We start from the raw sequence: 7,949 nt of genomic DNA, 5'->3' as shown, positions 1-7,949 counted from the left end.
TAATATTTCAAAGTACAGCAGATTGAAAAAAGTAGGAAAAAATAGAGAAAAGTTTGTCAGACATGCCAAAATCAATGAAAATTTAAGTTTTTTTTCTTTAGTAAGAAGTATCTAGGTAAGTTAAAATCTCAAACTAATAAAATATTTTTTAAAAAAATTTTCATCTGTACACAATTATGTTTTGAGCATAGTGGAGGATTCTGAATTTTAGTTAATAACATTTTCTATGTTGTTAATTACATTTTTAGAAGTTTCCAATACTTTAGAGCAAAAAGAAACCTTAGACTTTTAACACAGACAATTAAACGCTACTTTTCATTGTCTTAATATTGCTTCAAATTTTCAATTAGCTAAGAATATTTTAGCATAAAAACATTAAAAAAAATGAAATGCAATCAAGTGTATTGAAGAAAAAGAAAAGTATTACATGATTTGATGAGAATTATTCCCTTTTTATTGACTTTTTCAGTTCCAGTAGCCTTTCATTTGTTGTGGAAATCAAGTAATAGTGCTGCCATCTACAATGGGTTGTGGTAAAAATTATTAGATATTTTAAAGTTTGAGTTATTAAATTTGAAATTTAATTTGAAGGAATAAAAAAACAAGTATTTTAAAAGTGTATATATTTAAAACTATTTAAATTTTACAGGCATGTTAATAATAAAATTATTTGAAGAAAATTAAAACAAATATATATTAAGTGTATACGTTTAAAACAAGTAAAATTTTACAGACAAAACTTAGCAAATATTAATTAACAATGATTTATACAATTTAAAAAAAAAAAATCTTTTTTTAAAGCGTGTTTTTTTGTGAAGAACTATTTTGACTACCAACTCAAGTCAGGATGGCCGAGTGGTCTAAGGCGCTGCGTTCAGGTCGCAGTCCTCTTCTGAGGGCGTGGGTTCGAATCCCACTTCTGACAGTAAATTTTTACCCAATTAAAACTTCATTTTTAACAACATACAAACTATGGAAACAATATAGACATTGACAGCATATAATACATTCCACTGGCTAACGCTTACTCCGTATTGAATTTATTTACAGGCATTCTGTCCTGTAAATTACAACAAGGAAAGATACCCTGATTCGCAACATCATTTATATAAATATACGTAATCAAAATTTTTCCTCATGCCCTATCTATAATCAAAAATTAATGCTTGAAAGAGAGAAAGATAACATTTTCCATTTCTTTTCTTTCTCATCTTTCCGTAATGTATATATGTATTTTTTTTAAATACAAATTATTTTATAAATTCCGTATTTTCTTAACCATTATCAAGTTTTTAAATTAGTTGTATAAAATAAGGTATGCCATGGCTAAATATGAATATAATTTCAGGAATCTTTTAAAAGTTATTTTCATGACCACACAAGGAAAAATCATTTCAAAACTCTCCAAGCATTTTGGGTGATCTGATATGTTATTAAACTCGACTTGAAAATTAAAATTTTCCGGTCGACTCTAAAAATTTAGTAGCTACTTTTTCTTCTAACTTAATGAGTCGATGACTGATTTCGATAGGTCCTATTCATTTAACATTAAATTTTTTTTTCCCGCCAACGTGAATGTAAATTTTTTTTTTAAAATTCACATTAGAAATAATCTACTGTAATAAAAAGTTAATTAAACGCTGAAAATAATATAAATATGTCACAAAATTTATTTAAACATACTGACTTTAAAGAACTTTATTAACAAACCATACCCTCCAACTGCTACGGAATTTCCGTAGTTTCAGAAATCTTCTTTTCAGACGGTAGCAAAATTAATGTCTTAATATTTTAAAAAAATTAGTTTTAGCGTAACTTGTCCACTATTACTTATAAAAGTGCAGGCTATATGGCTAGATTCTTAAGTTCTGATAAAAGTTTTATGAGAGATCCATTTGCTTTAAAAATTTCTACTTTGGTTCGCTACCACTAGAAAGAATTATTTTCAAAATCCTCATAAGTTGGAGGGTATGAAAAACAATACTTTTATGACTTTTATTATTTTTATGCTTGTGAGAACCAAAACAATATGGAAATGAATGAGGGAAAACTGGATCCTACCACGTGATTTCCCGGCCAATAAAAATGTAGCGTTAAACGTTTAACGCAACCTTGTTGGAAGTCGCATAAGAAGTATAACTTCAAAAAACTAGAGCGTGGAGTCCCTCAGCGCGGAAGAAGTTAAACTTCGCAACCTGCGACGTTAATTGTAGAAGAATCAGCAGTCGTAGAAGGATCACTAGTTCTATTCAACGACTCTTTTTCCTGCTCCGCTCGCTTCCGTGCTCTGTAATCACGGTAATATTGTGCATTTTTCCCTCGTGGACCTCTTGAACCAGTGGAAGTGCTTGTGGTTGCCTCATCGTCTCGCCCTGGAAAATGTATTTGTATTAATAATGTATGTGAATGCGTCATAATGTAATTTCAGAAGAGAAAACCTAACAATCAATTGATATTCACAAGAGACGTACCTTGACATAACCTTAAATCCGTCGCATTGTCCGTGGGATTGTTTTTACTCATTTTTTACTATTGTTATCCACTAAATTTGAAAATAAAAAATACTACCGTATTAAATTATATGTGTATCAAAACAAACTAAAAAAATATTTATAGAAAAACAATTCTTTTATGACTTTTATTATTTTTATTCTAGTGAGAGCCAAAACAATGTGGAAATGAGTGAGGGAAAACTGGATCCTACCACGTGATTTCCCGGCCAATAAAAATGTAGCGTTAAACGTTTAACGTAACCTTGTTGGAAGCCGCATAAGAAGTATACCTTCAAAACACTTTTCACGTATATGTAACTTGAGTGACCAAAATTAAGAGAATGTCAACTTTCACCAGTGAGGTGAATGTCAACAATCACATCGTCGCTTTGGTGAATGTCCGAAATATTTGTTACATCTGAATTGATATTAATTTACTCGTTGATATTATTATATTTATTCGATGTTTTAATATCTGCTGAAGATAGATTAGGAGAAACATCAGTGTTCGGAGTACCGGTTAAATGGCACTTGACCTAAAAAATAAAAATAAAAACATTGATGTAGGGAATACCGGGCAGTGGCACTGAAATTTAAATAAACATCAGCGTTGGGCATACCGGGCAAATTTATACCGGGCAGTGGCCCTTAACTAGACATAGTATATATTTCGGACATTTACCAAAGTGACTTTGTGATTATCTACATTGACCAGTGGAAGTTAACAACCACCAATTTTGGTCATTCACAGTAACATATGCATTACATTTTTGAATCACATGAATCTTTCCACCACAAATAAAAGGATTCCAAAGGATCAAAACTTTGAATTTTGACATTATTGGACATCTTCAAAATGCTCTTATCCAAAGTCTCTTTTTACATTGATGTACTTTCAACATTAAACAATCAAAAAAGAAATGATGGAAAATAGTGACCCATTGCTTATTTAATTTTTCAAGCCAGATTGGCCACTTTTAATTGTTGACTCGCCTCGAGGCTGGTAGCGAGTGGTTATTTTCAGGTCTAAACTATTTTCATTATTGGTAGTTATTGTGGCAAAAGAAAACTTAGTAAATTCAGACAAGTTACTATACTGCACAATTATTTTATTTGTAATATTTGAATTTAAAATAAAAATACTTAAAAAATGTGTTTAGTCATTTATTTTTATTGTTATCAGTTCTAACTATAGAAACTTCTTTTTACAGCTCATGAATAACGCCAAATTTCTATCCCTCACTCAGGAAATAATGCTGTAAGTTTTGAAATTATATTTCAGTTCAATGTATATTCAAGGCAACGTAGAAAGAACATGGTGTTCATCCATTGTACAATGCGCGAAAAAAAAAAAAGCGTACCATTCTCAATAACTTTTGAGCTAATAATCGGATCTCCACGTTCTAGGATTCAATTGTAAAAGTTCGAAGGAGTGACCTCAAATATGCTAATTAATTAGTGCAGATGGTATTATTTTAAGTTACGAAATCAGACAAAAAGGTACTTTCTCAGAGTAATTGTACCTTTTTTTTTCTTCAAATGATTCGGATTTCTGATCCTTGAATCTGGGAAATGTGGTCTCAATAGTTTGCTCAGTTGAGCGATCCAAAGTTTGAACCCCTTAATATTATTTTTATTATTATTATTCTTTTTATAATTTATTTTTATTATTATATTTAATGTTATTAATATTATTATTTTTTGTGTATTTCACCATATTTCGAGAACTGCTTAAACGAATTGAAGAACTCTTGCACACAAATATAAAATTCGCTTATCCAAATATAATCCCCTGCAAAATATAACTTTTGATAAATAATTATTAGTTTTTAGTTTATTTAATAATAGTCAAAAATATTTTGATTTGTACGAAATACGTTTCGTATCATAATTTTACAGTGTACAAAGCAAAACGCAAAATTTCAGCGAAATCGATTGAATATTTCCTGAGAAATCGAATTTTAACTATACGACTTTTTAAGATTTGATTTCTCAAAAAACAGATTTCGAAGCCTGATAATAATGTTTAGCAGATCCTCGAAAGCCTTCAACATAATCAACATTATTATTATCATCATGTAAATATGAAACAGGACATTTTAAACCACTACCTTATTATTATTTAGCATTATTTATTTTTCGATATTTTTATTTTAAATTTTTCATTACCAATTTTTTTTTTTTTTTTTGTTCCTTCTTTTTGAATTTTTCAATTTTTTTCCTCCCGATATTTTTATTATTTACGTTTCTCAAATTTTACAAATTTTTAAAAATATCGAAAATGTCATTATTTTTCAATTAACGTTTCAAATGTTGCTAACTTATTATGCAACTTGTTCACATGATAGAAATAGTATTTTGCAATTTACAAAAAAGAGTATTATGAATAATGTTTTTTTTTCAAAAAATGATTTCTTTTAATCAAATTCTAATTAAGTTATTTGAAGATATTATTATAGTTTATTTTAATTTTGCATTCTTAATAAAGTGATTAAAATTCTATAAAAAGAAAACTTTTAATTTATTTATTTATTTTTCTTTTAAATTTACATTTTTAAGAATGTTTTTTTTTTCTGTATAGAATAGATCCTCCAATTCTACAGAGAAAAAGTGGTGATGAATCTAAATTCTGAAATATCTCTGGAATCTAGAGAGAACTGAGTACTCTCTGAGACACATAAATCTTATAATGTAAAATCTTACTCATTTTGAGAAATAAATTGGGCACCAAAAATATGTTGCCCTAAAATTATGATATCAAAAAATATTTACAGATGGCGCCATCAACTGCAACAAAAAAAACATTGTTTAACATTTAATTTTTTTATTCTTTTACAAAAATTTCAATTTTCTTTAATGTTCAGATTAAGGTATTTCCCAAAAATAATTTAAAATTTTCATAAATTGACAAATATTGGCAACTATATCGCTAATAATTGTCAATTTGTAACAAAAAATGTGTACAGATGGCGCCATCAACTACATCAAAAAAAATAATTTTTTTAACATTAAATTTTTTTATTCCTTTAGAAAAATTTCAGTTCTCATCAATGTTCTTTTTTATTATAATTTCTAAAACGAATTTACAAATAAATGAAGAGTAATGAATGTTTTATCATGGAGAAGACAGAAAATTTTCAATTGGTTTTTATTACCATTAAATAAAATGTCTTGCATTAATTATTTTTAAATAGTACAACTATCTAATAATGGCTAAACTATATTAATTTAATACAAAAACTATCATTGAAATAAAATTTTAAAATTTATTCAATACAATTTAGCGAATGTATGAAAATTATATTTAATTAATAGCATTTGTAAAACCATTTTTGTTTATTTCATGGGCCTTACAGATATCCAAATTTTTGAAAGGGATAAAATTAATATAAAGTCACACTCAACATTTCACTCATAACAGAAAAAAATTTCATTTGCTAAACATCTGTAAAGAGATTTATTTATTTCGTATCTTTACCTTTAAAGAATTTAAATTGATTAAAATTGATGAAAATGATCTCTGTTTATCTGAAATATAGGAAGAATTTAAAATATTAAAGGGGGCATAAATTAACGTCTCCAATAAGCCAGTTAATTACATTAAGATATATTCATTTTTGATACTATTCTTATTCTACTTAAAAATGTCGAAGAAATTTAGGGAGAACTTAGAGGGATGTCTAAAAATTTCAAATCCATTCAGTAAATTCCACATTTTCTACAATATTTCAATTAATTTCTTAAAATTTTATTAACATGGAAAATAATTGCAATAAGTAAAGTATTCTACTTTTGATTTAAATTAATAACTGAAATATTTCTTTACATTTTTAATTAAAAATTAATAAATCCACACATAGTACGTCCTCGGTAGTATAGTGGTCAGTATCCCCGCCTGTCACGCGGGAGACCGGGGTTCGATTCCCCGCCGGGGAGGACGAAATTTTTTTATTAATATTTTGCTTATTAACATTTTATTAATAATATTTCGGAAATAATTTTTTTGGAAGAGGATTTTCAGCAACGCATAGCAGCAATTCTTGCTATTTTTTTTCTATTTAATAATGTATAATGTATGCCTAATCTATGTAAATCAAAAATCCTTAAGAATACAAATTTAAGCTCCTGGTTCCAGTTAATTCTTTTTTTTTTCTGTGGAAACGAAAAGTAATCGTTAAATAAATAACATTATAACAGTTATAATGCTTCTTAAAAAAAAAGAACAATTAATTAATTGTATTCTTTAGATTTAAACGTTTTTTCTTCTTTTTTAATTCCAATTGATTAATTATCTAATTTCTTTTTAGGAACTTTTATTTCTAATTGAATGATTATCTAATCGAATGCTAATTTTATTTTTTCTGAATAATACTGAAAATGAGAAATTTCTTTTTTAGATAAGATGCTTTCTAAATACGCGAACTACTAAGAAGCAGAAGTATATTTGTTAAGTAGGAAAGTTTTAAAATTTTTTGGTAAATACGTAACATTATTTGGAAAATTTTTTTTACAGAATTTACAAGCTGGAGAATTTTAACCCAGATTTCAATTCTTTAGTAGCAAGGTCTGTTTTAAAATTTATTGATTGCTCTTCTTTTTAAAGTGTGTTTCTTTGATACGTTTTTTTAGCTTTTGTTTATTTCTTATTATATTAATAAATAATCATAATAATTATAATTAATTTTTGTTACTCTTTATTTATTATATTTCATTCATTTATTTATTTTATTTATTTATTTATTTTATTTCATTTATTTATTTATATCATTTATTTAAAAAATAAATGATAGTTCCCAAAAGTAATTCGGATAAAATGTTTGAGGAAAAAATAATTTTTCTAAATTTATGGACTTTTATAAAACAGCCTCTCAAAAAGGATTGTGTGCATTAAAGAGTTAAGTACAGTTTAAGAAAGGTTGATCAATGACAAAACTAGCATATTTAAGCTAATCTATGTCAAAATGTATGCAAAAAAATAGTAGTCTTGAGTTAATGAATTTTTATAACTGTCCCTAAAATAAGAGACCATAGCAAAAATTAGATACAGTTAAAAACATGTAATATAAAGAAAAAATGTATTTTTTAAATATATATTTATTAAAAAATATTACGTGTGAAAATTTGTTTGAGATAATGACACATTTTTTAACTTTTTCAAAAATGGGTTTTAAGTAGGTTAAATGTAATTCAAAATACGTAGGATATTGCAAAAATTAATGTCTTCACTTTCACTTAGAAAAATAAATTTTACATTTTATAATCATATTATTTCAGAGCTCGAAAAAACTCAGAAATTTTACCCGTCCCCGAGGACGGCTTGTCCAACAATGTACCCGTCCTCCTTTGAAACTAACCCGTCGCTTCTAAATAAATAAAAATATAATTTTCTCTTATTTATTACAAACATTTATATAAATTGCACAATGAATTAGTAGTTACTAGGATTACAAATACTAG

General features: G+C 26.8%; 2 non-coding genes across 2 annotated transcripts; both read left to right on the top strand.

The window, feature by feature from the left end:
* Positions 1-841: 841 nt before the first annotated feature.
* On the top strand, positions 842-925 carry TRNAL-CAG (transfer RNA leucine (anticodon CAG)). Its single transcript has one exon. It is a non-coding gene; the product is annotated as a tRNA-Leu (tRNA).
* Positions 926-6,356: 5,431 nt separating this feature from the next.
* TRNAD-GUC (transfer RNA aspartic acid (anticodon GUC)) lies at positions 6,357-6,428 on the top strand. The gene has a single exon. It is a non-coding gene; the product is annotated as a tRNA-Asp (tRNA).
* The last annotated feature ends 1,521 nt before the right edge of the window (positions 6,429-7,949 follow it).

This window comes from Parasteatoda tepidariorum, chromosome 6 (genome assembly GCF_043381705.1).
Source record: "Parasteatoda tepidariorum isolate YZ-2023 chromosome 6, CAS_Ptep_4.0, whole genome shotgun sequence".
NCBI lineage: Eukaryota > Metazoa > Arthropoda > Arachnida > Araneae > Theridiidae > Parasteatoda > Parasteatoda tepidariorum.
The sequence above is the reverse complement of the archived record's forward strand: the minus strand, read 5'-3'. Positions and strand labels throughout refer to the sequence as shown.